At 39.7% G+C, this 8,294-nt stretch overlaps 6 non-coding genes and 2 pseudogenes across 6 annotated transcripts; all 8 read left to right on the top strand.

Moving 5' to 3' along the window:
• Positions 1-732: 732 nt before the first annotated feature.
• LOC144514978 (5S ribosomal RNA) lies at positions 733-852 on the top strand. Its single transcript, XR_013501655.1, has one exon. It is a non-coding gene; the product is annotated as a 5S ribosomal RNA (ribosomal RNA).
• Positions 853-1,720: 868 nt separating this feature from the next.
• Positions 1,721-1,838, top strand: LOC144514976 (5S ribosomal RNA). Its single transcript, XR_013501653.1, has one exon. It is a non-coding gene; the product is annotated as a 5S ribosomal RNA (ribosomal RNA).
• Positions 1,839-2,710: 872 nt separating this feature from the next.
• On the top strand, positions 2,711-2,828 carry LOC144514974 (5S ribosomal RNA; annotated as a pseudogene).
• Positions 2,829-3,701: 873 nt separating this feature from the next.
• LOC144514972 (5S ribosomal RNA) lies at positions 3,702-3,820 on the top strand. The gene has a single exon (XR_013501651.1). It is a non-coding gene; the product is annotated as a 5S ribosomal RNA (ribosomal RNA).
• An 866-nt stretch (positions 3,821-4,686) lies between these two features.
• On the top strand, positions 4,687-4,805 carry LOC144514977 (5S ribosomal RNA). The gene has a single exon (XR_013501654.1). It is a non-coding gene; the product is annotated as a 5S ribosomal RNA (ribosomal RNA).
• Positions 4,806-5,675: 870 nt separating this feature from the next.
• Positions 5,676-5,794, top strand: LOC144514973 (5S ribosomal RNA). The gene has a single exon (XR_013501652.1). It is a non-coding gene; the product is annotated as a 5S ribosomal RNA (ribosomal RNA).
• Positions 5,795-6,665: 871 nt separating this feature from the next.
• LOC144514979 (5S ribosomal RNA) lies at positions 6,666-6,785 on the top strand. The gene has a single exon (XR_013501656.1). It is a non-coding gene; the product is annotated as a 5S ribosomal RNA (ribosomal RNA).
• An 870-nt stretch (positions 6,786-7,655) lies between these two features.
• LOC144514975 (5S ribosomal RNA) lies at positions 7,656-7,771 on the top strand (annotated as a pseudogene).
• Positions 7,772-8,294: the final 523 nt, after the last annotated feature.

Here is an 8,294-nt window from a genome sequence, read left to right as displayed (position 1 = left end):
CCTTTTCTTTGAACAGAGATTGCCATCTAGTGAGCTTAGAAAATAAAGACAGTGGTTTGCAAAGCTTCATTTCACATCGCCAGAGGGCGCTACTCCTCCTTTGCTGGAGACAGAGCTGACAAGGAAACTGTACGGAGGATGCAACTTTTTTTTTGGAAGCAACATCTTTAATTAAAACTAAAATAAACAACCTCACAGTGTTCAACAATTCAAGTAGGAGTTCATGCACTTTGACCATGAATTCTTTGTTCTTGTTCTTCAAGATTGTGCCGATCTGGATAGTTTTGAAATCAAAGATATCTACATTTTGGATCATGCAAATTTACGGAAGACGACAAGTCACTCAAGTCTGAGTAAAGGTAAAGTTCAAAAGAATTGAGAAATAATTACAGTAATGAAAAAAATAAACATGGAAATACATACATGTAAGAATACATATAGCAACAGGCTAAATGAATGAATAAATATGGAACAAAACAAATGAAAGAATGCTTAAAAATACAGCAGTGTTAATTACAGTACCGAAAAAAAGAGAGCAAAAAGCAATTCAACTTGTTGGTTCGAAGATGAATGTAGTTGAACTACCAGAGAGCTACTGCAAAATGTATAGGTGCACTACTAGTGTGATTACATGTAGTTGAGTACTCCTCAACCCCAAACTGCGTCTTCAACAGTTTTGAGAACCTCTGGGGTTCATCTGTTTTAAATAGCTTGTTTTCACTTGGTACACTCGCTACGGCCATACCACCCTGAACACGCCCGATCTCGTCCCGATCTCGGAAGCTAAGCAGGGTCGGGGCCGGGTCAGTACTTGGATGGGAGACCGCCTGGGAATACCCGGTGCTGTAAGCTTTTTCTTTTCCGTCAGCAGAGGGCGCTAGTAATGGTCAAATGAAGCAAAGCAAAACACTGTCTTCATTTTCTGAGCTCACTAGATGCCACTTCTGTTCAACAAAGGGTTGAAAACACACTGAATTGCCATTCCTTTAACCCTTTTCTTTGAACAGAGATTGCCATCTAGTGAGCTTAGAAAATAAAGACAGTGGTTTGCAAAGCTTCATTTCACCATCGCCAGAGGGCGCTTACTCCTCCTTTGCTGGAGACAGAGCTGACAAGGAAACTGTACGAGGATGCAACTTTTTTTTGAAGCAACATCTTTAATTAAAACTAAAATAAACAACCTCACAGTGTTCAACAATTCAAGTAGGAGTTCATGCACTTTGACCATGAATTCTTTGTTCTTGTTCTTCAAGATTGTGCCGATCTGGATAGTTTTGAAATCAAAGATATCTACATTTTGGATCATGCAAATTTACGGAAGACGACAAGTCACTCAAGTCTGAGTAAAGGTAAAGTTCAAAAGAATTGAGAAATAATTACAGTAATGAAAAAATAAACATGGAAATACATACATGTAAGAATACATATAGCAACAGGCTAAATGAATGAATAAATATGGAACAAAACAAATGAAAGAATGCTTAAAAATACAGCAGTGTTAATTACAGTACCGAAAAAAAGAGAGCAAAAAGCAATTCAACTTGTTGGTTCGAAGATGAATGTAGTTGAACTACCAGAGAGCTACTGCAAAATGTATAGGTGCACTACTAGTGTGATTACATGTAGTTGAGTACCCTCAACCCCAAACTGCGTCTTCAACAGTTTTGAGAACCTCTGGGGTTCATCGCCTTTAAATAGCTTGTTTTCACTTGGTACACTCGCTACGGCCATACCACCCTGAACACGCCCGATCTCGTCCGATCTCGGAAGCTAAGCAGGGTCGGGCCGGGTCAGTACTTGGATGGGAGACCGCCTGGGAATACCCGGTGCTGTAAGCTTTTCTTTCCGTCAGCAGAGGGCGCTAGTAATGGTCAAATGAAGCAAAGCAAAACACTGTCTTCATTTTCTGAGCTCACTAGATGCCACTTTCTGTTCAACAAAGGGTTGAAAACACACTGAATTGCCATTCCTTTAACCCTTTTCTTTGAACAGAGATTGCCATCTAGTGAGCTTAGAAAATAAAGACAGTGGTTTGCAAAGCTTCATTTCACCATCGCCAGAGGGCGCTACTCCTCCTTTGCTGGAGACAGAGCTGACAAGGAAACTGTACGGAGGATGCAACTTTTTTTTTGGAAGCAACATCTTTAATTAAAACTAAAATAAACAACCTCACAGTGTTCAACAATTCAAGTAGGAGTTCATGCACTTTGACCATGAATTCTTTGTTCTTGTTCTTCAAGATTGTGCCGATCTGGATAGTTTTGAAATCAAAGATATCTACATTTTGGATCATGCAAATTTACGGAAGACTACAAGTCACTCAAGTCTGAGTAAAGGTAAAGTTCAAAAGAATTGAGAAATAATTACAGTAATGAAAAAATAAACATGGAAATACATACATGTAAGAATACATATAGCAACAGGCTAAATGAATGAATAAATATGGAACAAAACAAATGAAAGAATGCTTAAAAATACAGCAGTGTTAATTACAGTACCGAAAAAAAGAGAGCAAAAAAGCAATTCAACTTGTTGGTTCGAAGATGAATGTAGTTGAACTACCAGAGAGCTACTGCAAAATGTATAGGTGCACTACTAGTGTGATTACATGTAGTTGAGTACTCCTCAACCCCAAACTGCGCTCTTCAACAGTTTTGAGAACCTCTGGGGTTCATCGCCTTTAAATAGCTTGTTTTCACTTGGTACACTCGCTACGGCCATACCACTCCTGAACACGCCCGATCTCGTCCGATCTCGGAAGCTAAGCAGGGTCGGGCCGGGTCAGTACTTGATGGGAGACCGCCTGGGAATACCCGGTGCTGTAAGCTTTTTCTTTCCGTCAGCAGAGGGCGCTAGTAATGGTCAAATGAAGCAGCAAACACTGTCTTCATTTTCTGAGCTCACTAGATGCCACTTTCTGTTCAACAAAGGGTTGAAAAACACACTGAATTGCCATTCCTTTAACCCTTTTCTTTGAACAGAGATTGCCATCTAGTGAGCTTAGAAAATAAAGACAGTGGTTTGCAAAGCTTCATTTCACCATCGCCAGAGGGCGCTACTCCTCCTTTGCTGGAGACAGAGCTGACAAGGAAACTTTACGGAGGATGCAACTTTTTTTTTTCGAAGCAACATCTTTAATTAAAACTAAAATAAACAACCTCACAGTGTTCAACAATTCAAGTAGGAGTTCATGCACTTTGACCATGAATTCTTTGTTCTTGTTCTTCAAGATTGTGCCGATCTGGATAGTTTTGAAATCAAAGATATCTACATATTGGATCATGCAAATTTACGGAAGACAACAAGTCACTCAAGTCTGAGTAAAGGTAAAGTTCAAAAGAATTGAGAAATAATTACAGTAATGAAAAAATAAACATGGAAATACATACATGTAAGAATACATATAGCAACAGAATAAATGAATGAATACATATGGAACAAAACAAATGAAAGAATGCTTAAAATTACAGCAGTGTTAATTACAGTACCGAAAGAAAAGAGAGCAAAAAAAGCAATTCAACTTGTTGGTTCGACGATGAATGTAGCTGAACTACCAGAGAGCTACTGCAAAATGTATAGGTGCACTACTAGTGTGATTACATGTAGTTGAGTACTCCTCAACCCCAAACTGCGTCTTCAACAGTTTTGAGAACCTCTGGGGTTCATCGTCTTTAAATAGCTTGTTTTCACTTGGTACACTCGCTTACGGCCATACCACCCTGAACACGCCCGATCTCATCAGATCTCGGAAGCTAAGCAGGGTCGGGCCGGGTCAGTACTTGGATGGGAGACCGCCTGGGAATACCCGGTGCTGTAAGCTTTTCTTTTCCGTCAGCAGAGGGCGCTAGTAATGGTCAAATGAAGCTTCGCAAAACACTGTCTTCATTTTCTGAGCTCACTAGATGCCACTTTCTGTTCAACAAAGGGTTGAAAACACACTGAATTGCCATTCCTTTAACCCTTTTCTTTGAACAGAGATTGCCATCTAGTGAGCTTAGAAAAATAAAGACAGTGGTTTGCAAAGCTTCATTTCACCATCGCCAGAGGGCGCTACCCTCCTTTGCTGGAGACAGAGCTGACAAGGAAACTGTACGGAGGATGCAACTGGAAGCAACATCTTTAATTAAAACTAAAATAAACAACCTCACAGTGTTCAACAATTCAAGTAGGAGTTCATGCACTTTGACCATGAATTCTTTGTTCTTGTTCTTCAAGATTGTGCCGATCTGGATAGTTTTGAAATCAAAGATATCTACATTTTGGATCATGCAAATTTACGGAAGACGACAAGTCACTCAAGTCTGAGTAAAGGTAAAGTTCAAAAGAATTGAGAAATAATTACAGTAATGAAAAAATAAACATGGAAATACATACATGTAAGAATACATATAGCAACAGGCTAAATGAATGAATAAATATGGAACAAAACAAATGAAAGAATGCTTAAAAAATACAGCAGTGTTAATTACAGTACCGAAAAAAAAGAGAGCAAAAAAGCAATTCAACTTGTTGGTTCGAAGATGAATGTAGTTGAACTACCAGAGAGCTACTGCAAAATGTATAGGTGCACTACTAGTGTGATTACATGTAGTTGAGTACTCCTCAACCCCAAACTGCGCTCTTCAACAGTTTTGAGAACCTCTGGGGTTCATCGCCTTTAAATAGCTTGTTTTCACTTGGTACACTCGCTACGGCCATACCACCCTGAACACGCCCGATCTCGTCCGATCTCGGAAGCTAAGCAGGGTCGGGCCGGGTCAGTACTTGGATGGGAGACCGCCTGGGAATACCCGGTGCTGTAAGTTTTTCTTTCCGTCAGCAGAGGGCGCTAGTAATGGTCAAATGAAGCTAGCAAAACACTGTCTTCATTTTTCTGAGCTCACTAGATGCCACTTTCTGTTCAACAAAGGGTTGAAAACACACTGAATTGCCATTCCTTTAACCCTTTTCTTTGAACAGAGATTGCCATCTAGTGAGCTTAGAAAATAAAGACAGTGGTTTGCAAAGCTTCATTTCACATCGCCAGAGGGCGCTACTCCTCCTTTGCTGGAGACAGAGCTGACAAGGAAACTGTACGGAGGATGCAACTTTTTTTTTGGAAGCAACATCTTTAATTAAAACTAAAATAAACAACCTCACAGTGTTCAACAATTCAAGTAGGAGTTCATGCACTTTGACCATGAATTCTTTGTTCTTGTTCTTCAAGATTGTGCCGATCTGGATAGTTTTGAAATCAAAGATATCTACATTTTGGATCATGCAAATTTACGGAAGACGACAAGTCACTCAAGTCTGAGTAAAGGTAAAGTTCAAAAGAATTGAGAAATAATTACAGTAATGAAAAAATAAACATGGAAATACATACATGTAAGAATACATATAGCAACAGGCTAAATGAATGAATAAATATGGAACAAAACAAATGAAAGAATGCTTAAAAATACAGCAGTGTTAATTACAGTACCGAAAAAAAGAGAGCAAAAAAGCAATTCAACTTGTTGGTTCGAAGATGAATGTAGTTGAACTACCAGAGAGCTACTGCAAAATGTATAGGTGCACTACTAGTGTGATTACATGTAGTTGAGTACTCCTCAACCCCAAACTGCGTCTTCAACAGTTTTGAGAACCTCTGGGGTTCATCGTCTTTAAATAGCTTGTTTTCACTTGGTACACTCGCTACGGCCATACCACTCCTGAACACGCCCGATCTCGTCCGATCTCGGAAGCTAAGCAGGGTCGGGCCGGGTCAGTACTTGGATGGGAGACCGCCTGGGAATACCCGGTGCTGTAAGCTTTTTCTTTCCGTCAGCAGAGGGCGCTAGTAATGGTCAAATGAAGCAGCAAAACACTGTCTTCATTTTTCTGAGCTCACTAGATGCCACTTTCTGTTCAACAAAGGGTTGAAAACACACTGAATTGCCATTCCTTTAACCCTTTTCTTTGAACAGAGATTGCCATCTAGTGAGCTTAGAAAATAAAGACAGTGGTTTGCAAAGCTTCATTTCACCATCGCCAGAGGGCGCTACTCCTCCTTTGCTGGAGACAGAGCTGACAAGGAAACTGTACGGAGGATGCAACTTTTTTTTTGGAAGCAACATCTTTAATTAAAACTAAAATAAACAACCTCACAGTGTTCAACAATTCAAGTAGGAGTTCATGCACTTTGACCATGAATTCTTTGTTCTTGTTCTTCAAGATTGTGCCGATCTGGATAGTTTTGAAATCAAAGATATCTACATTTTGGATCATGCAAATTTACGGAAGACGTACAAGTCACTCAAGTCTGAGTAAAGGTAAAGTTCAAAAGAATTGAGAAATAATTACAGTAATGAAAAAATAAACATGGAAATACATACATGTAAGAATACATATAGCAACAGGCTAAATGAATGAATAAATATGGAACAAAACAAATGAAAGAATGCTTAAAAATACAGCAGTGTTAATTACAGTACCGAAAAAAAGAGAGCAAAAAAGCAATTCAACTTGTTGGTTCGAAGATGAATGTAGTTGAACTACCAGAGAGCTACTGCAAAATGTATAGGTGCACTACTAGTGTGATTACATGTAGTTGAGTACTCCTCAACCCCAAACTGCGTCTTCAACAGTTTTGAGAACCTCTGGGGTTCATCGTCTTTAAATAGCTTGTTTTCACTTGGTACACTCGCTACGGCCATACCACCCCTGAACACGCCCGATCTCGTCCGATCTCGGAAGCTAAGCAGGGTCGGGCCGGGTCAGTACTTGGATGGGAGACCGCCTGGGAATACCCGGTGCTGTGTTTTTTCTTTCCACAGCAGAGGGCGCTAGTAATGGTCAAATGAAGCAAAGCAAAACACTGTCTTCATTTTCTGAGCTCACTAGATGCCACTTTCTGTTCAACAAAGGGTTGAAAACACACTGAATTGCCATTCCTTTAACCCTTTCTTTGAACAGAGATTGCCATCTAGTGAGCTTAGAAAATAAAGACAGTGGTTTGCAAAGCTTCATTTCACCATCGCCAGAGGGCGCTACTCCTCCTTTGCTGGAGACAGAGCTGACAAGGAAACTGTAAATGGAGGATGCAACTTTTTTTTTGGAAGCAACATCTTTAATTAAAACTAAAATAAACAACCTCACAGTGTTCAACAATTCAAGTAGGAGTTCATGCACTTTGACCATGAATTCTTTGTTCTTGTTCTTCAAGATTGTGCCGATCTGATAGTTTTGAAATCAAAGATATCTACATTTTGGATCATGCAAATTTACGGAAGATCTACAAGTCACTCAAGTCTGAGTAAAGGTAAAGTTCAAAAGAATTGAGAAATAATTACAGTAATGAAAAAAATAAACATGGAAATACATACATGTAAGAATACATATAGCAACAGGCTAAATGAATGAATAAATATGGAACAAAACAATGAAAGAATGCTTAAAAATACAGCAGTGTTAATTACAGTACCGAAAAAAGAGAGCAAAAAAGCAATTCAACTTGTTGGTTCGAAGATGAATGTAGTTGAACTACCAGAGAGCTACTGCAAAATGTATAGGTGCACTACTAGTGTGATTACATGTAGTTGAGTACTCCTCAACCCCAAACTGCGTCTTCAACAGTTTTGAGAACCTCTGGGGGTTCATCGCCTTTAAATAGCTTGTTTTCACTTGGTACACTCGCTACGGCCATACCACCCCTGAACACGCCCGATCTCGTCCGATCTCGGAAGCTACAGGGTCGGGCCGGTCAGTACTTGGATGGGAGACCGCCTGGGAATACCCGGTGCTGTAAGCTTTTTCTTTCCGTCAGCAGAGGGCGCTAGTACATGGTCAATGAAGCAGCAAACACTGTCTTCATTTTTTGAGCTCACCAGATGCCACTTTCTGTTCAACAAAGGGTTGAAACACACTGAATTGCCATTCCTTTTAACCCTTTTCTTTGAACAGAGATTGCCATCTAGTGAGCTTAGAAAATAAAGACAGTGGTTTGCAAAGCTTCATTTCACCATCGCCAGAGGGCGCTACTCCTCCTTTGCTGGAGACAGAGCTGACAAGGAAAACTGCACGTGGAGGATGCAACTGGAAGCAACATCTTTAATTAAAACTAAAATAAACAACCTCACAGTGTTCAACAATCCAAGTAGGAGCTCATGCACTTGACCATGAATTCTTTGTTCTTGTTCTTCAAGATTGTGCCGATCTGGATAGCTTTGAAATCAAAGATATCTAAGTATTTTGGATCATGAAATTTACTTGAAGACTACAAGTCACTTCAAGTCTGAGTAAAGGTAAAGTTCAAAAGAATTGAGAAATAATTA

This window comes from Sander vitreus, unplaced genomic scaffold (genome assembly GCF_031162955.1).
Source record: "Sander vitreus isolate 19-12246 unplaced genomic scaffold, sanVit1 ctg818_0, whole genome shotgun sequence".
NCBI classification, from domain to species: domain Eukaryota; kingdom Metazoa; phylum Chordata; class Actinopteri; order Perciformes; family Percidae; genus Sander; species Sander vitreus.
This window is presented reverse-complemented; position numbering and strand designations above follow the sequence as displayed.